This window comes from Primulina eburnea, chromosome 3 (genome assembly GCF_022965805.1).
Source record: "Primulina eburnea isolate SZY01 chromosome 3, ASM2296580v1, whole genome shotgun sequence".
Lineage (NCBI taxonomy): Eukaryota > Viridiplantae > Streptophyta > Magnoliopsida > Lamiales > Gesneriaceae > Primulina > Primulina eburnea.
This window is the reverse complement of record NC_133103.1, coordinates 47,453,900-47,474,869: the sequence shown is the minus strand read 5'-3', so window position 1 is coordinate 47,474,869 and position 20,970 is coordinate 47,453,900. Positions and strand designations below refer to the sequence as shown.

Below are 20,970 nucleotides of genomic sequence, written 5' to 3'. Positions count from 1 at the left end.
CGAAATTGCAACGGAAGGTATAAGTCAATGTGTATTGGGACATCGACTCAAGTAGGATGTATTTGAGTTTCCCTAAATCACATGCTTTATTTTATTGCATTTTTATTTGCAATTGAATACGATTGATATTTTTGGTCTATGGATTTATAGACAATGTATGTCTTGAGTCATAAGCGAATATGCTTAGTCGTAGACATTTCATCTTGTGACAGAAGGGCCGGATAGTGAGGACTCGTCACTGGCCCATTGCACTTTGTCACAGGACATGATATTGGTGATAGGACCACAGTCCATGACGGTTAGGTCAGGACACTGGATGTTTGGTTATATCGACTTGGATAGAACTGGAGTCTTTTCTATTACTGTTGGTCGATATAGAAATGCCACATCTGGACACCGGGATCCCTAGGCTAGGATTGAGTCTAGTCTGAATCGTGGAGTCACGAGTATTGTCGACAGATTGATATTGTTTACATTTCTGATTTTGATATGTATTACTGTTATCTGTTTCATGCTTGGTATTGAATATATGACTGCATGTTCTTTGATTTATACTGGGATTTATTCTCACCGGAGTTATCCGGCTGTTGTCTTGTTTGTATGTGTACATGACAACAGGTGGGACATGTTCAGGGTCCAGGAGATGAGGAGAGATCGTGATTAGAGTGGAGGCTCCGGACTTGGATTGTATATATGGTTTGAACACTTGATAGTAGTTGTTGAACCTTAGTTTGTACTGAATTGTAGACGGTACAGGACTTGTACTTTATTATATACTGAGTTGTATATTAGATTGTTGGTCACTACGTTCCGCATTTTAAAAAAAAAAAATTTAGACCCTGTTTTATAATTGATTAATTAGTCCCAATGACGATTATGACTATGATTAGCGTCCGGGCCCCCACAGGTGAACTACTTACAGCTGTCACTGGTTGTCTAGTCACAATCAAAGACAACTCATCTACCACCGTTTATCTGCTTGCAGCTATCACATGTTGTTTTTTGCTAGCAAATACAAGTAAATATAAACCTTTAGATCAAATTCCAAATCCCCAAACAAATAAATCTAACTAATTTTAATTTTTACCGTTAGATCATAAATCATTTAATCAAGACCGTTGGTTCAGATTGTTTATCTAAAATATTTTGACTATAAATTGAAGTATCATTTGTAGCATTGACATCACTCGCACAAAGTAAATAAATAATTTCATTCAAATGACTTCATCTAAACGTGGTGTTGCTTTCTCAATTGAGGAAGACAAACTGTTCGTGATGGCTTATCTTGAAATCTCTCAAAATCCAATAATTGGTATAAATCAATCACGTGATAGGCTGTGATCACGAGTGGCAGCTACTTACAACGAGCAACTCATTAGTAAATCAACAGAGCCTCGTACTACCAAGGTCCTCCAATGTCGTTGGTTCAACATAAACAAGATCATCCAAAACTTTAGCTTGTGTGTTAGCCAGGTGGGATTTAGCCGCACAAATAGTGCTTCTGAGAAAGACATTGTGAGTAATTTATTTTTTTCATCATATTTATGTGAAACTATTTTTTTTTGTAACTAAGATACGATTCATACCTGGTTATAGATGGATCGAGCAAAAGCCTTATTTAAGCAATCATCTGGGTCGACTTGGCGGTTGGATCATGTTTGGTTTTTACTTAAAGACCAAGAGAAGTTCAAGCCATCACGCGTTGTTTTACCTAATTTCATACCAAACCACGAGAATATCGGCTCATCACAGTCTGACTATTCTCCCAACACAGAATCACCAACGCCAAATTCTCCAAGGTTATCTTGGTTTGCTATAAACTTGGATGAAGATAATCCATCAGGAGAGAGTTCTCAATGTCCAATTGGCATAAAATAGGCCAAATCCAAAAGAAAAGCCAATGAAGAACACTTGAAGGACCTATCCACCATGGCCAAATATAGTGAGAAAATGATGGTTCTTGATGGAGAATGCTAAGGTCCATCGACAACAGCTCATTGATGTTGAGAAACAAAGGAATACGATAATGACTTTTAAGGAAGAAAATAAAATACTAAGGATGAACCCATGTGCGTTGATGAATCAATCCGTGCATATTTGGTTAAAGAGCAACAAAAAATTTGGCAAAAAAGAATGGCAACGGTGGATGGCTCCGACAGAACTTCTTCGCCTTTTGGACAGTTCTTCGGAGGAATTTCACCATCAGGGTCCGAACTTCCACCGTACTAGTGTATTGTTATGATTGAAATTACAAAAAATCGGCGTTTAAATTTATTGTTGTGTGTGTTTTTTAAATTGTTGGTTATGTCTTTTAATTGTTTGTGATGTCGTTTAGTATTGTCTATTGTTTATCATTTAAAAAAACCGCATGTTTATCAAGTTAAAAATTAAATAGACAATAAGTGTTTCTAATAAATTATGTTATTAATTTTTGTGATCGTTATCTTGTTTATTATTTCCATTTTATGATTATTATAAACAATAGACTTATAACTAATTCATGAAAATAATAAAACAATTAAAATAAATTAACTAAGTATAAAAATTATTTAACATTAAAATTAATTAATTAAATAATTTGAAATATAATAATATAAAATGGAGCAAAACAAATACATAAAAATACAAAAAGACTATTTTGCAATTGTTATGATGATATTTCAATAATTTGGTGGAAGCTCCATATTGATTTTTAAATGAATAGTGATCCTCTAAATGGAGGATTACAATTGCAATCTCCAAAATGGAGATTGTATTTAGGACATTTCCAACCGTCCTCTCCATTATGGATGATGAAATCTTCTCCAACTGTGCTCCATTTGTTTTCTCCATTTTAGAGTATGCAATAGTGATCCTCTATTTATGGAGTATCACTGTTCATATAAAAGATTGAAAATGAGTGTGAAATAATTACAAAATAGATATTTTAAAAATTTCAATATAGTCCTTTTGATTTTTTTTTAGAAAAGTATCATTGTTCATCGATCGACTGGTGGCTTGAAGAAGAAGGGATCGACACTTTTTGCTTTTGGGTCAACCTTATTGATCAAACGTTGTTTTACATTTTTAATGAATTAATTATAATTTACTATTTATAATAGTTACCAAATTGAACTAATGAACAATTTAATGACAAAGAAATAAATAACCCAATTTATTACAAACACTTATTATCGATTTAATTTAAATTGATAAACATGTGATATTTTTAGACATAAAATTTAGACAATACCAAAAGTGAAATAGCACCAACAATAAAAAAAACACATACACAACAATAAAGATAAACATATTTTTAGTTCATTGCAATCATGAGAGTAAATTAGTATGGTGGAAGGTTGGACTCGGATGGTGAAGTTCCTCCGAGGAACTCCCCAAACGGTGTAGAAGTCCCGTCAGAGCCATCCCCCGTCTCCATTCTTTTCTGCCAAATTTTTTGTTGTTCTTATCAAGTATGCACATACTGATTTATCAACGCACATAGGGTTCATCCTTAGCATTTTATTTTCTTCCTTAAAAGCCATTATCGCATTCCATTGTTTCTGTGAGGCTCGGGCCTGAAGAGGGCGGGGGGTGATCGCCGGTGCCATGAGTTTGCACGGACAATGAGCGGCTCCTGGCAGGATTTTAGGTGGAAGGAACATGAATGAACAGATCCCACACCAGAATGAGAGGGATTCCGAGACTGTTCAATGTAATGGACTGTACAGTTGAAGAGAGCTTAAAAGATTTGATATGTACTACTCATATCAAGAAGGTGCATCTTCTTTTCATTAGCTCATCACATAAGAACTCCAAATATAATCGTGCTTGACTTGGGGTAACTTTGGGATGGGTGACCCCTTGGAAAGTTTCTTAAGGTGCGTGTGAGTGAGGATATAAGCACGATGGAAAGACCCGCTTGATACAGTGAGGACAGTCGTCGAATCTGGGGCGTTAAAGTTGGTATCAGAGCCGACCTCTCTTAGTACGGTGTGGTTCGGGGATGAACCAAGCGGAAGCTGGTGGGCATTTGAGGCCCGGGGCAGAAGAGGGCAGGGGGTGATCGCCGGTGCCATGAGGTTGCACGGACAATGAGCGGCTCCTGGCAGGCTTCTTGGTGGAGAGAACATGAATGAACTGATCCCACACCAGAATGAGAGGGATTCTGAGACTGTTCAATGTAATGGACTGTACAGTTGAAGAAGGCTTAAAAGATTTGATATGTACTACTCATATCAAGAAGGTGTATTTTATTTTCGGTAGCTCATCACATAAGAACTCCAAAGTTAAGCGTGCTTGACTTGGGGTAATTTTGGGATGGGTGACCCCCTGGAAAGTTTCTCAGGGTGCGTGTGAGTGAGGACATAAGCACGCTGGAAAGACCCGTCTTGATACAGTAAAGACAGTTGTCGAATCTGGGCATTATAGTTTCTCAATATCAACGAGCTGTTGTCGATGTACCTCAGCATTCTCCATCACAGCCACCATTTTATCAGTACATTTGGCCATAGTGGCGATGTCCTTCAAGTGTTCTTCAGTAGCTTTTCTTTTGGCTTTGGCTTTTTTAATGTCAATTGGATGCTAAGAACTCCCTCCTGACGGATTATCTTCATCCAGGTTTTTAGCAAATCTAGATAGCCCTGGAGAATCGGGTCACTGTGATTCAGTATTGGGAGAATAATGAGACTGGGATGAGTCGTTACTCCCGTGGTTTGGTATGAAATTAGGTAAAATAGTGTTTGATGACCTAAACTTCTCTTGGTCCTTAAGTATAGACCATACATGATCCAACCGCCAAGTCGACCCAGCTGATTGCTTAAATAAAGCTTTTTCTTGATCCAATTATAACAAAGTATGAATTGTATCTTAGTTGCAGAATGTAAAAATATAATTTCACAGAAATATGATAAAGAAAATTAATTACTCACAATGTCTTTCTCAGAAGCACCACTTGGACGGCTAAGTTCCACCTGGCTAATACATGAACTAAAGTTTTGGACAATTTGGTTTATGTTGAACCAGCGACATTGGAGGGCCTTAATAGTTCGAGGCTCTGTTGATTCACCGGTGAATTGTTCGTTGTATGTAACTGCCACTCGTACCATAACCTGTCGTGTGATTGGTATATACCAATTATTGGATTTTGGGAGACATCAAGATAAGCCATCACGAGTAGTTTGTCCTCGATTGAGAATGCAACACAACGTTTAGATGAAGTCATTTGATCGTAAATAATTATTCAATTTGTAGGAGTGGTGTCATTGCTTTGAATGATACTTCAATTTATAGCCAAAACAATTGGGATAAGAAATCTGGATCAACGGTCTAAATTAAATGATATCTGATCTGACGGTAGAAATTTAAATTAATTAGATTTATTAGTTTTGGGATACGAAATTTGACTGCAACGTGACAACCCACCCTTCAGTTGGCTTTTAGTGGAAATACATAGTCTGTGACAGCTGGTATATAGACAAGAGTTGACAGATGAGTCGTCTCTGATTGCGACTAGACACCCGTGCCAGCTGACTGCAATGTGACAGCTGATATATAGACAAGAGCTGACAGATGGGTTGTCTCTGATTGCGACTAGACTACACGTGATAGCTGACTTCAACTAGACAACCCTTAGTTGGCTTTTAGTGGAAATACATAGCCCGTGACAAAAAAATGTGGAAATGATTAGCCCATGGCTTTATTAAAATGCTTTTAGTGGAAATGCATAGCCCGTGGCTTTATTGAAATACACAACCCGTGACAAAAAAAATGAGTTGGCTTTTATTTCATATAATATTTAAAAGAAATTAAAATATCTAAAATAACTAAAATAAAAAATGTCATCACTTATTTAAAAACCAATGGCTTCTTCACAATTTACTCATCTTGCTCAAAAATGAATTTTCATGAGGGAGATCCTTCAAGTTTTTCTTTCTACGCATCTTCGTCGTCATTTGACAACGAAGATCAACCTAGTGCCAACATAAAGATGAGTTAAATCTTATTGACGAATAACAAATGGTTTTAAGACAACTCATAAACAGTGCTACCGTTGTCTCCAATTACTTCCAAGAATGTGATAATTTGCACCATCGAGGCTCGATCTCTGGCCATGTTGTGATTAATCGAGTCAGATTAGCCGCTGAACAATGCTTGTACAATGACTATTTTTCTGAGTCTCCAATGTACAATGAATCAATGTTCAAGCGACGTTTTTGAATGTCTCGTCGGCTATTATTGCGAATTATGGAATCCATTCAACAACATGATAATTACTTCGTACAGAAAGTAGACGCGTTGGGGAGGCCCGGGTTGTCCCCATACCAGAAGATAAAATCCACAATGTGTATCTTAGCATACAGTGTGGCAACAGATTCAACAGATGAGTATATTAAAATCGGGGAGTCTACTATGATTGAAAGTTTAAAAAGATTTTTCCGAGCTGTGGTGGAGGTGTTTGGTGAGTGGTATCTTCGGTCTCCCAATGCTGAGGACATTGAAAGAATTATCCTTACTGGAAAACAACGTTGATTCACGGGGATGCTGGGAAGCCTAGATTGTATGCATTGGAAGTGGAAAAACTGTCCAACAGGTTGGGTTGGACAATATGCTGGTCGTAGCAGAAAACCAACAATAATTTTGGAGGCCGTAGCAGATTACGAGTTGTGGATATGGCATGCATACTTTGGTTTGCCAGGTTCAAACAATGACATTAACGTGTTGTCAAAATCTCATCTCTTTGTTAATTTGGCCAATGTGGTAGTTCCCCCCGCTAACTATGTCACAATCCACAAGGTCCAAAGAAGAAATATTTTGCAGCACGACAAGAAAGTTGCAGAAGAAATGTTGAACGAGCATTTCGAGTACTGCAATCAAAGTGGACGATAATCACTAGACTTGCATGAGTTTGGAGCAAGCAAGTGCTGCATGATATCATGACAACATGCATTATAATGCATAATATGATTATTGAAGATGAAAGGGAATTGAATTACCCTCAAAAAGAGTTTCAAATGGACATTAAATTACCCTCAATAATCAGAAATGTTGACACCCAACGCATATAATTCGAGATTTTCATATTTTCAAAGAATTAATGTATGATATAATTCTGCCAAAAACATCCAAATTTATAATTTTTGTCCATTGGGATGTCTTATTTGAATTTTAAATTATAAATAATGCAATATTACATATTATATTAGAAACTACTTTTATTTATCTTACTAAATTTATCGACTCTAAAATTGAATTATGAAATTGCTCATCTTTTCGGCACCATATCTGAGTTGAATCATTCCAAGATGTAATGTTCGTTTAAATTTAGATTTGTTCGTTGCTATGAACTACCTACATATGAAAAGTTTGAAATCTGATTTAATGATCGATAAGTAAAAAAATATTATTCTTCTGTTTGTAAATTTTTTTAATTATTACGTATTTACTAATGTGATAATTTTTTTCTATATCACAAAGTTCACGGATATATGTTAGTATAAAATGTCACGTAATGGAAATGAAATGATTACCAATTCTAAAGAAAGTACACATCTTATTAGGAGACATCTTAAAAAATTTATTGAAATTATTTTGGAATACACATAGTAAATATTAATAAATTAAAATTTCTGGTTTATACATAATTTATTTATAATCGCATATTTCATTTTTTTGGTAATAATATGCTGCTGTGTATATTATGAAGAGATTTTGTAGATAAAATCAGAACTCATTTGGATAAAAAATATGGATGAAGCAATTATTGTTATCATTCAAATGTCTCAAACACGTGTCATGTCATAACATTGTTTGTGAATATGGATTTAGATGAAATTATTGAATTTTAAAAAAAATATTTCTCATTAATTTTATTGAATTTGATTTAAAAATATTTTTTTATCACATGTTAAAAAATAATAATATATAGCTTCTCAAAAATTAAATATGTATTAAGGTTGGTGGTAGATATCAATACACTAAGGCTGCGTTTGGTTTGGAGGATAAAATAAACTAATGATTAGTAAGTAAATGATAAAGAAAATGATTGTTGTAGGAATGTATTATATGGTGTTATGTTTGGTATGATTTTTAAGTGTGGATAATTTTGAATTTTTTGATGAAAGGACAAAATTGCCCCTTCTTTTTTTTTTCTTCCACTCCGGCGGCGATGGTGGCGGGCTGGCGCGGCGGCAGTTCGGCGGCGGCGGTCCGGCGGCGACGCCGGCGGTGGGTGGTCTGGCGGCCGTCGACGGTCGGCGGTGGGTGGCGGCGGCGACGCCGGCGGTGGGTGGTCTTCCGGCGACGACCGGCGGGGGTCTGGCGGCGGCGGGCGGTGGCCGGTGGCGGCGGTCATGGCGGGAAGTGGTGGTGAGTTTGGATATAGGAGAAGGGTAAAATTGGAAAATAAGAAGGATTAAGATTTGGATAAATAATCCTAGGGGGTGAGGAGGTATTATTTTAACCCACCTAATATAATCTAATCATTCATAGGAGGTATTGACTTGGTTAAATAATCACGTGAACCAAACGATTGACTAGGTAGGATAAAATAATCAATCCCTCCTAATCACCCGAACCAAACACTACCTAAACACGATAAGCATCATGCCATTGCCTTAGGCTAATACAATCTAAAATTTTGATATATGATAGTGATTGTCAGCTAAAAAAATTTAATCGACGTGTGTTGTATTTAAGAAAGTTTTTTAAAATTAACGAAAAATAGTTTTTATAATTATATTATTTTTTCAATTTAAATTTTTATTCATTTTTCACTAATTTTTAATAATATCATCTTGTGCATCGCACATGTTAAATATTAGTAAAAAATATAAATTGAGAGGACTTTAGAATTCTCCGTTTTGGGGACGAAACTCTCCAAAATAGAGAATGGGCTGGAGATGCTCCAAGGCTTCTCTTGTTCGACCTCCTCCCCGTCTGTTTCGTCTGACCCGGATACCTCCCCTCCTCGGGCAGGTCCTCTTGGCATTTTATGGGATCAAGGAATTGGGCCGGGTGTCCCGCCTCAGGATACCCATTGGCTCAGAACTGAGTCAAGCAGCCTTTAAACCTCTCCTTTATCCAATCACCTCTGCTTTCCATTTGAGTGAAGGCGTATGCCATTTAATTTATTCAGATGCACGAATTAATGTAGAATACATTCGCAGTCCATGTAGTTGCTGCTTCTGCATCTGTGGCTCTTGGCACTACCATCATTTACCCTCTTCATAGTCTCACAGTCTTGAAACAGGTTCTGACCATGAGAACTAATGCTATAGTTTTCTTTATTTGGTGGACTTGCATTTTATCGTTCCCTTAAATTTTCTTTGTTTCAATATCCATTAGCACTAAAACAAACATAGAAAACAGGTTGGATCTGTTAGAGTAGATGCCCTGCAAGCCAACGGTTGGCTAGGGAATTATTGACTCAAATGAAATAAACAATCTTTATTTTAATATAATTTAACATTTTATGGTCTTGTTATACTTTATCTGTATACTCATGCAATCAGCATAGATAAAGTCCTTGATTATGCTTTAATACAAATGAATCGTAATTCGATGTTGAAACTCATTTGTAAACACTGCATATTCTAAATTCGTTCTTAGTCGATTCAGCCGCCTAAAACAGGGATAAAGGTCGCTTGAGCTCGAGACTAGCATCTGTGATGTTGTGTACTGCGTTTCTTGGTAAGGGCATAGAGATGTCCAAACATGCAGATGGGTAGTCATATGATGATTATACCGAACAACCCTCCCTCGGACTTTCCAAGGGGTTATCATTCATCGAGAGGATAAGTCCGTGGTTATGATTGTACACCATTAGTCCTTACGACCCGGGACAACACTGAGGCTCTATATGCTAGGGCTGTGCTTTGACTCGTTTACCGGCTCCAGGAGAGTCATCAGGTGGCGAGGTTGGGTACAGTTGCGACACATATAGGAGCCAGTGCATTGTAGTCGGGGATTCACCGCTCACCTACGGGTGCGGATATCCTATGTGATCTAATGAAATAATAGTGCATGGAATCTCTGGCCAGAGTACGAGATGTACGTTGGAGAAGGAGTTCTCCAAATAGTACACGCGATGCCACTATTATAGTTATCACATAGTTATCGAATTAATATGCAACCCTCGATGAACCAATGGTTGCAGATTCGATCGGGATATATGAGATGAAGGGATTGTACTGTACGTTAATCATAATCGACTGGTTCTTGCAGGCACTATCAGTGATACCTAGGGGATCATGGGGCGATGCTACTAGACGCTCTTACCATGATCCGATGGGTGCAATCAGAAATGAGTTTTGACATTCTTGATCAAAGTGTTGATAGAAAGAATGAGGCTAATTAGGGTAAACCCGAATAAAGGATTATGTCCTGAATCACAAAGAGTTGTGAACCCACGGCTAGCTGTATCCCTGAACCATTGAGGGTCACACAAGTACTAGATTATTTGTTCCCGTTGAGAGAATAAATTCAAGGAGTTGAATTTATATTATGATATAATAAATTCAAGGAGTTGAATTTATGATAATTAAATTTTGAGAAAATAAATTCAAGGAGTTGAATTTATAAGATAGTAAATTCAAGAAGTTGAATTTAAGAAATTTGGAGAGAATAAATTCAAGGAGTTGAATTTATAAAATTTGAGGATTTAATTTATTAAGCTCAAAAGTTGAGTTTATTAAATATTAAATTTTGGAGGTGATAAATTCAAGGAGTTGAATTTATAATTTAAATATTAAATTCAAATGTTGAATTTATAAAAGAATTAAATTAAATGTAATGGGTATATGTATAATGAGCTTGTAGGAGTACAAGATCAACATACATATTATTAAGGTTCTTAATTGGACTTTAAAAGATTAATTAATTAATTAAACTAGTTGGACTAGAATAATTAATTGATTAAGCCCATTAAGTATTTAATTAAGTTAATGGGCCCTAAGCTTATATATATGTGTATTAGGCTTAGAGTTTAATTTAATTCATTCATAATTTTTGAAAACCCTAGCCTCCATCTCCTAAGGATTTTCGAAAACTCTCTCTTCTCCTATCAAAGAATTTTGGCCACTTTCTTTTGAAGAAAAGTTTGAGCCGTCTCTCGTTTTTATCTCAACGGAAAATATCTTCCAATTTTCTAGTGCAAATTGGAAGAGGAATAAACCATCTAGTCGTTTGGACCTAATTCGAAGTAGATCGAAGAACGTTCGTATGGATTCACGAAGAGCTATCTCCGCTAACCCCGGAATAGTTGGAGCCAAGTGATTTAATTCACAAAGGTATAATCTTTAACATCCTATGTATGTTTGATTATGAAAATCATACGAGCTTCTAAACATATTTTGATTGTCAAAATAAAATAAATTTTTTTAAAACTTCCGCTACGTTTGGGTGTGTAGAAAACCGAGATCCAACCGGATCCACTACTAGGAGACAGTTGGCTGTGGGTCAGGTTCTTGCTAGAGTACGAGCTATATCTGGATATTCAGGTTAATTTTAGTTACTCACCTTTTCCAACATTTATTAGGCATAGGGAGTTTTGTAAATTGCAAAGACATAATCTTTTCATTGTTGAACATAAATATTTGTGACAAAATCAATTTACTGATCAGGAATTGTGGCTCAAATTATGTGCCGTGCATCTTACCACTGTATACACAATGACATTTGCATGCATATGTTTCCGTAGATGACAAAATATTGCTTAATGAGTCGGTGTTAAATGAGTCTTGGAGTTCAAAGATTATTTGTCAGCTCCTTATTCCTCATGTCATGTTAATATTGCTCCAAATTTGTCCATGCCCTTGTGGAATTGTTAACCCAAAAAAAAAAAATCAACTCTGCAAGCACTAGTATCCTGAGTTTCAAGTACTCTGTGACACTTTCCTTTTACCATTGTGGGTTTGATAGGCCACCTGAAAATAGAAGAATTTGAGGAAATGTATGTTACTGATATTGCCTTAATATGTGAATGCTAAAGATAGATTTTTAAAGACGAAATACCTAAATTTGTATATGAAATGAAATCAATTTAAAATTCTTACATATGTCAGGAAATGAATCAAGTCTAACTATATCAGAGTACCCAATCATCCAATTTAAATTCACTCCCCTAAATAATTATCTCAATTGGTTTTGTCCGATTTCCTTTTTTAGGTTTGTATAGTGGTCTTGGATGGTGGATTGTGGGGAGAATATTTGGTCTTGGAGCTCGCTTTGGTGTTTATGAGATATCAACGGCCTTTTATAAAGGTATTTACTTTTCTGTATCTTTCATTCTCTGTAGTCCTCTTTTTCTGCTTGCTGCACCTTTACTTTCTGACGGCGAACTTGCTCAAAACTTTTGTGATGTATTATGCAAATGTTTTCTATCAGGGGACCAAATATATGAAAGCAAGTACACATAGTTTTATCAGGAAGGTCAAATAGACTTATATTTTGACCAACTCTCTGAATATATCTAACCTGTATGAAGATATGCACCATGGGCATGGATTAGAAATTTGTAAAGTAAAGGGGTCACATGACTAATGATACCTATCTCAAGCTTTTGCTTGACTATTTTAGTCATCATTGTGGATTTCTAACCGAGTTAGGTTGTGTTCATTCGACAGAAGGGATATTATGTGGGGTGCATTGTTTTGCTATTTATGCTTTCTGTCAAAGTTGTTACATTAGACAAGTTTCAACAATGTGATCAAGCACAAGTGCTACTAACTAAAGATCGAATTTGTGTGTTAACAATGATTTGCCACCAGATGAAACAGGTAACATAAAGTTTACAGAGATTGCGCTCTTAATATCTGTAATATGACAGTAAAGATTAGGTTAATGAGTAAACATTCTGGACATTGGTGCGCTGCAAATTTTATTTACAGTGACAAGTGACAAGCAGTGAATATAATTGAATTGCTTATGTAAGGAATTGATTTAGAAATCAACATTATGACAGATACCCTGTTCTTCATGCACATGCTTGTCTCCACCATTGTACAGATTATGTTTATGAAAGATTTTTATGCTATGAGAAGGAAGGACACATCTTTATTCATGTTTTGGCTCTTAGAAAATCCTATCATGTATCAATGATTATGTTATACTTGCCCACATGTTGTTTTATGTCAGATGGCCGTGTAGATTCTTATGTTGATGTCTCTGAGGCACTAATGGCTGGGTTTGCTGCTGGCATGGTTGAGTCACTTGGGTTGAGTCACTTGTAAGATCTCCCTTTGAAATTATTAAACTTCGTGCCCAGGTGGCTTATGCCTCTCGTTGTCCGCACTCTTCATCGATTGCTGAAAAGAGTTCCGTTTCCCCTTTAATTTCAAGCTTGCTACCCAGATATACAATGAATATGATGTCAATGAGTAACTCTATGGGCATTTTGTCCACCTTGACCACTAAACATGAAAATCTGGTAAGTGCATTGAGAGAATATCCATGGATGATGACCGGATCTGGGAGGCCACCAGCTGTCAGTAATGTCAGAAAGCCATCAGACGTCATTGCGTTGGAAGGATGGCGTGGTCTATGGAGAGGTCTTAGATCTGGAGCATTTCGGGACTCAATATTTGGTGGCATATTTTTCTCGAGCTGGCAATTTCTGCACAATGCAATGGTAAATTGGAAAGCAGTGGGAATGGACCCTATACCCAGGTTAATATTAATATACATCCAAAAATGGTTGTCCATCTAAGTTTTAATGGTTGAATTTTCTCTCTGGGGTTTGAAAATGTGATTTTCTTGCTAATTTTAGTCTATAAAATGTTGATTCCTATTCTTGAGCACTTAAAAGTTTCGGACCTGAAATGCCATACCTAAATATATTGTTCACACCTGTTTATTGATAGTGTTGGTGGGGAAAGCTTGTGTAGGCTGTGACTGAGATAAAAGTGGAATTTTTCTTGTGCGAGTGGTTTTACTTTTTCTGTTGATTATCCTTTCTGAGGCGAGATTTTTCATTACCAACATTTCAGAATGACAATTGCATTTCTAGCTTGTCTTATGGTCACCAGTATGGCAGAGTTATAGAGCAAACCTCAACTAACCCAAACCTAGTCGACTAGCCACCTCTGAATTATGCATTTGGTTGTTTTTAACTTTGTCTTCATTAATTTTTTTTAATCACGTGATGGCATAAATTTGTTTGATATAAATGGTAGCTATTAGCGTAACCAAAGGGCAGAAGAACTGAGAAAATCACTCTCTTTTAACTTATCTTTGCCATTTTCTCACGATTGGAATGATTATATACTGCCATACTCTGTAGCGCCTTGTGGTATATGGGCTGGATGTAGCTTTTGCAATGTCCGTCAAAGTGCTTTCTCGAGTTGGAAATTCAATCTGTCATACTTAATCAGTCTTTACCTTATTCAGTTTTGTCTTGTTTGGAGGTTTATGTGGATGTCTTATGTCTCATTTTTCAAGAAGATGTTTCTCACTGTACATTCTCTCTCATTGCAAATCAACAAAAAACAGACATGAAACAGAAAGCACAAAGCAATAAGACTGACTTTTAAATTTATTATCTGAAATAATATTTTTTTCATTATTGTTCAAGTTAATCTTCTGAATTCTACACTGCTGTTCAAAGTTCTGCAGGGTAGATTCTTTGATACGCCAGATAAAATCATCTCCTTCATTTGGATGGCAAAAATGTAGAGTTTAATGTGATAGTTTGGCTGTGAAGTTTGATAAGTTGGTAAAATTTGTAATCTTTGCTTTTCAGAATTAAGTTGCGGATATTCAGCAGAGTGGCTTGTGATTTGGAGTTCATGTGTGTCTAAATTTTCTATAGATAACTGAAAAAAATTGTACTAATGGTCTGTCTGTTTGCCTTCTTTTCCTCATAGTGTAGACTGTGTTGTTCAGGGGTGATGAAGACGTGGGCCCATTGTCTCCACTGGCTGTTAGTATTGCGGCTGGAGTTTCCGGTTCCATTGCTGGTGCTGCTTCTCATTGTTTCGACACCGCTAAAAGTCGATCACAATGTACAAGGAGTTGGTTGCTGTTCAGTTTTGTTAGTAATCATTCCTAGTTCAAATACTCAATCTTTCTCGAAGCTTCATTGGGTTCTCCGTTGAGCGGAGACGCCTATCTTCAAAATGCACATTCACTTTTATAGACAACTGTGTCAATTGTCATAGTCATCTCTTTTGTATGACCATGGCAAAGGAATATGATGGAGTTTGGGCATGGAACCTTCTTGGTGATCAAATTGTTGTTACGTGTCATTGTTATAAAAGGCGACTGGGTGCTGGGCAAAGCCACAGGCACAGAGCCCTTGCAAAAGGCGCGTTGTGTTGCCCGGGTTTTGAGTTGGCTAAAAAAATTCAAGCCCAAGTTTTAAATATTAAAAAATAGCTTGTGTGCGGCTCTCTTTGGTTCGTTTTATCATTTAAGTATGACCCTTGTTTATGTCCTTGCGCCTCGGATAACATATCTTATTCTTTGAAATGTTTCCTGCAGTATATATCCATGGAGAGGTGCTTAAATGGCGCAAACCAGGAACAAGACTCGAGAGGCTAACTTGGATCCACCCAGCAGATAGAAACTTGTTGTTGAATGGCATACGATTGAGGACGGTTCGTTGTGCACTTGCATCTTTTTTGTAGCTGTTGGAAGTTATTTTTTGGCAATTGATCTTCTGGCTTCTGATTGAAGATCCCCACTGTTTGCACAATATTGATATTTGCGGGCGTGCCAAGTGCAAAAATGCACCGATTTGTGTAAAAACAATGAAATCTAACTTCTAACTATTCAAGCAACGTGAATTCTAAATTCTCCTAAAACAATAATGCCAAAACAAAGAAAATTATTGGAATTTGAGGAATAAACACCCGACATTGTTTATATTTTCAATAAACAGTAGCAATTTACAAAATATAAAAATATAACACATGAAGTTGCTGAAATCTAAAACAAGAAGAACTAGAATGCTAGAAATATGCTGGAAAGCTTGAAAACTAATGCTTGAATACTGAAAATTAGCAGAGAGCTATTTGCAGATTTTTGTGCGTAGAGTTGTGTTCTTTCTTTTTCCTTTTTCCAATCATTTTCTTCTGAATGCGGAGCCGTTCTCTCACTCTCCCATGATTCACGTTTTTCTACTTTTCATCCCATGATCTCCCTCTCTTTTCTCCTAGGATCTCCTCCTTTTTCACCACCTTGCGATCGGTTTGAATTAATAAGAATTGATACGCTATGGGCTTGTATTATTTAATTGGGCGTTATAATTTAATGTGGCTTTATAACTTAATTATTTTAGCCCAAACAATTGCCCCCCGCAAGCATTGGCTCGTGGGCCAAAATGCTTGTATGTAAGTCAGGTCCAATTCGTTTATTTAGGCCACTTTTATCATATTAGATTTATTGTGTTTCGATAGGGAATAAGGGAGGAAATAATCTCGAGTGGGGAGTTTTAAGCCAACCTATGGTTTTGCTTGAAGCTATTGAAGTGAGTTGGGTTAAGTGGATTAAGAACGAATAGAACTCTTTCCCAACATCCAATATACAACATTACATACAAACCCACCTTCATTCCACATCCATCACCCAACAACCACAACATTAAACCAACAGTCAACAAAGCGCATTTTTCGTGGTAAACTCGTCCGCAAACTTCAAGCGTTGTTAGGCAGAGATTTGATCCATGCAAACCAGTGCATTCCATCCTCAATGCATCAATTGTTGTTATTTTGGAAAGGGGACGATGTGGAGGTTGTAGAAGCGGATGGACAGCCCTTTCAAACAAGTGCAAGTGCAGTTGAGGCTAGATATTACAATGGGGATTTTGGGCCCATCATAGTTCGTAACAATATCAAGAAAGAAAATCCACTGTACATGCAAACACCAACTCCAAGATCGGTGTTGGAAAGAATCCTCGAGCCTACTGTTATCGTGCCACCTAGGCCGATAATTCAGCCGTTGATTGTGGAGGTTGATGATTGATTTGAACCAAAAAGAAAAAAAAGGTGGCTACAACCTCTATATGGAAAGCGCATGTGCAGCAAGCACTGAACAAATTAGAGGAGGAAGAGGAAGCATGGGACACCTATGGGACTGAGGTTGTCCAAGAAGAAGAATACGAAGATGATGGACTCCAAGTTGATGGCGCCATCTCAAATGGAAGATGACCAACACGAAGTACAAGACCCGTTAGAAGAGATTAACTTGGGGGAGCTTGAGAATCCAAAAGTGGTGTATGTGAGTAAGCTACTGGAAGAGCAGTTGAAGCAAGATTTGATTAATATGCTGAAAGAATACAAAGATTGTTTTGCATGGAGTTATGATGACATGTCAGGGTTAGACCGGAAACTGCCTAACAACGCTTGAAAGTTTGCGGACGAGTTTACCACGAAAAATGCGCAGAAAGACGACATGCTCCCCACAGTAACATCAGCGGGGAATACTCTAATGGTCTTGGTTAAAAATTGTTTGCACAATATTGATATTTACGGGCGTGCCAGGTGCAAAAATGCACTGATTTGTGTAAAAACAATGAAATCTAACTTCTAACTATTCAAGCGACTTGAATTCTAAATTCGACCATCAGTTCTAATCTCCTAAAACAAATATAACTCCAAAACAAAGAAAACTATTGGAATTTGAGGAATAAACCCCTGACATTGTTTATATTTTCAATAAACTGTAGAAATTTATAAAACATAAAAATATAACACAAAAAGTTGCTGAAATCTAAAACAAAAAGAACTAGAATGCTAGAAATATGCTGGAAAGCTTGAAAACTAATGCTTGAAGACTGAAAATTAGCAGAGAGCTATTTGCAGATTTTTGTGCGTAGAGTCGTGTGTTCTTTCTTTTTCCTTTTGCCAATCATTTTCTTCTGAATGCTAAGCCGTTCTCCCATTCTCTCATGATTCATGTTCTTCTGCTTTTCATCCCACGATCTCCTTCTCTTTCCTCCCACGATCTTCTCCCTTTTCACCGCCTTGCGATCGGTTTGAATTAATAAGAATTGATCTGCTATGAGATTGTATTATTTAATTGGGCTTTATAATTTAATGTGAGCTTTATAATTTAATATGGGTTTTATAACTTAATTATTTTAGCCCAAACAATTGCCCCCCGCAAGCATTGGCCCGTGGGCCAAAATGCTTGTATGTATGCCAGGCCCAATTCGTTTATTTGGAGCGGCCGGTAGCATTTTTCTCGTGAAGTGGGCTAGTAATGTTGGGCGTAGCGTCCAAGCCCATTTCTTTGTTGGATTTTTCACTGCCTCTTGGAGTTCCCTCCTACAGATTCAAACATTTTGGCCCTGTTTCTTTTTCCCTCTCGATTCTCTTGCTCATCACTCCCCGCTGCCACCGGAAGACCGTAGTTTCTTGGAATCCGTTCGCTTCGCCTTTGCCGTCGTTTCCCCCACGCAATGGTTGCCGAGGATTTAACAATGGCTCAAGATTCTTCTCCGGCGCGCCCATCTGAATCGAGGGTTGCGGGCGCCCTTTCTGTTTCAGCCGTCGTCCCTATCTCGCCGCCCGTCGCTGTCACTGGTCCCGCTGTGGTTGCCGAGGGTTTAACAGTGGTTCGAGGCACTCCTCCGGCGTGCCCATCTGAATCGAGCGCTGTGGGCGCCCTTTCTGTCCAAGTCGCCGTTGCCCCGCCGCCCGTGGCGTTTGCCTGCTTCCGTCGCCTCTGGGTCTTCTACTCAATCTGCTCCCACGTCAATCTAACCAAGGATCGCACCGGCCTCTGTGGAGTTGTTGGCGCAACTGACTTCACCCTCTACTGCCATGGGTATTTCCTCATTTCTTTTTTCTTGAACTTTATTCAGTGTTGCTCGGTTTCTTGAATGTTGAACGCTGTTAGTCGTCTTGATTGACTTACAATTTTATTTCCTACTTTGTATGATTAATTTTGATGTGTTTGAGAAGAGAGGGTGAATACCAGTACTAGGGTCTTGTATTGATTCTTTTCTGAGAGGCAGCACGATAAACATTTACGCTTATTTGTCTGATCCGTCTACCTTTAAAAAGAAAATTATGAACTTCGGGGCTGTCTGGCCATACAGCTCCGTGGATGGGGCAAATGGATCGTTCTTTGCATGTGTGCAGTGGTTTTTAATCCCAACCAATCTACCGACCCCGGCTTTGTCCCCGTTGTCACCCCTATTGATGCTGAAGAAGCTAGGTATGTGGTGTATTTTCCCTAGGGAAGAGTGGGGAATTGCTTTGCTTATGCTTTGTTGTTTTACAGGTTGCAATCTAGCGCACTTTCTTCGTCTTTGAGCATCTCCACCACGTTGACTCCATTCTCGAAAGTAGTCGTTCCATCTATTCCCACTTCAGTGTTGGCCACTCCAGCGATTCGTCCCTTTACATTTCTTGTAGGTTTATCCGGCTCTAGTCCGCTTACATCCGAGTCTGGGGCCCCTCACATGTCTGATGTGGTTGCTAAAGCTGGGTATGAACTGTATCGTCCATTGTTGTCTGTCTTCTTCATGTATTGCATTGGTTATTACTTAATAGTTGTTCAAACTGCAGGACCGAAGCCTTTACTTCCCTGGCCTTTGCTACCATTGACCTTGTGCGACATCCTTCCTACCCTGAGAATCAGTTTCCTCCATCAGTCCATTAGTTGTTCTTTCCCCTGCCTTCTCTACACCCTAGGGATTTGTTGCTCTCCAGACCTCTATTGCCTCATAGGGAGCCTTCTCAGTTTAAATCTCGGCCACTCCTGAAAATTGGGTTGAATGGATAGATCGCTTGGAACCTCATTTGGGACGACAGTGGCGCCAGCAGGGCTTGTGGCCACTGATCATGATTTCTAAGATGAAAATAACCAAACAGTCAGTTTTATTCGATTGTATTCTTAGGTTTTGGTCCCCTTCTTGCAACGTCATCATCTTCTCATTCGATCCATTGTCCATAACTTTGTACAAATATCCTTGTTCCTGGGGTTGCCTGTGGTTGGGCCCGACTCCCCTTATTTCGTTGATGATCCCGCTGCCCCGACTTTAGCTCATACTCGTTACTGCTATCCCACTTACCGGGCAGTGGTTAATGAATGGTCTTCGCATACCGGTATTCCCTCCGTGGTTGAACACACCATGTTTCTCTTGGTGTGGGTCTGTCATTATATATTCTGCCCTTCGTCTGGCAAGCCATCCTCTGAGTACCTGCCCTTGGCATGCTCCCTCAGCACCGGACGAGTGTATAACTTGGCGGTAATGTTTCTAGGGTATGTATACCGTGGTTTGAATAAGTGTGTTCGTCATAACCCTCTTTCCAATTTGGGGGGGGGGGGGGGAGTATCGTGGTTTTTGCAGATATGGGCCTTCCTTACTTCCCTGGCGTGATGGACTTCCTTGCCGGTCCTCCGACTATGTTGCGCACTACTTCACTGATGGGAAGCCGTCTCATTCTTTCAGCCCCTGATTTGATGGACTATCTGCATCGGCTGAAACTTGAATCACTCTACCTACCTGCACGACCCAACATTTCTTGCCTCACACAACCTTTCTGAGTTGGCGTTTTTCCTGATTTTCATGGTCGATCTCCTGATGAGATTACTGCTCTACTCTTAACCCGGTACATCCATCCTAGATTGTTGGTAGTAGATTGTTCTTCCACTCGCCAGCCGTACAATGATAAATCAAGTTGGTCGTTTGAATTTTATAACCCTTCTTTATATGCATATCAATTCTTGTTTTTGCCGGCAGTCCCTCACACCACTACGTCTTTCCCGATGGACTTGACGCATATTGCTTCGGAGGTCGTGTCTAGGAGACTCTCTAAGGCCACCGTGCAACTCCTATCCACGTTGCCCCAGAGGTTTCTCAGCCCAATGGTGCAAATTGACCATGGCAGAGTCATTCGCAGCCTGGTGGAGGTCTCGCTACCTAGACCTGATTCCATCGGTAGTCCGACACCCTGTATGGTCTGGTATCTTTTCGTTTGCATTAATTTTACACAATTTCTTTGTCATCAATATTTGTTATTCCCGTATTGTTTTGGTGCTTCC

General features: G+C 38.3%; 1 pseudogene; it reads left to right on the top strand.

Moving 5' to 3' along the window:
* The first annotated feature begins 8,330 nt into the window (after window positions 1–8,330).
* On the top strand, window positions 8,331–20,783 carry LOC140827408 (uncharacterized; annotated as a pseudogene).
* The last annotated feature ends 187 nt before the right edge of the window (window positions 20,784–20,970 follow it).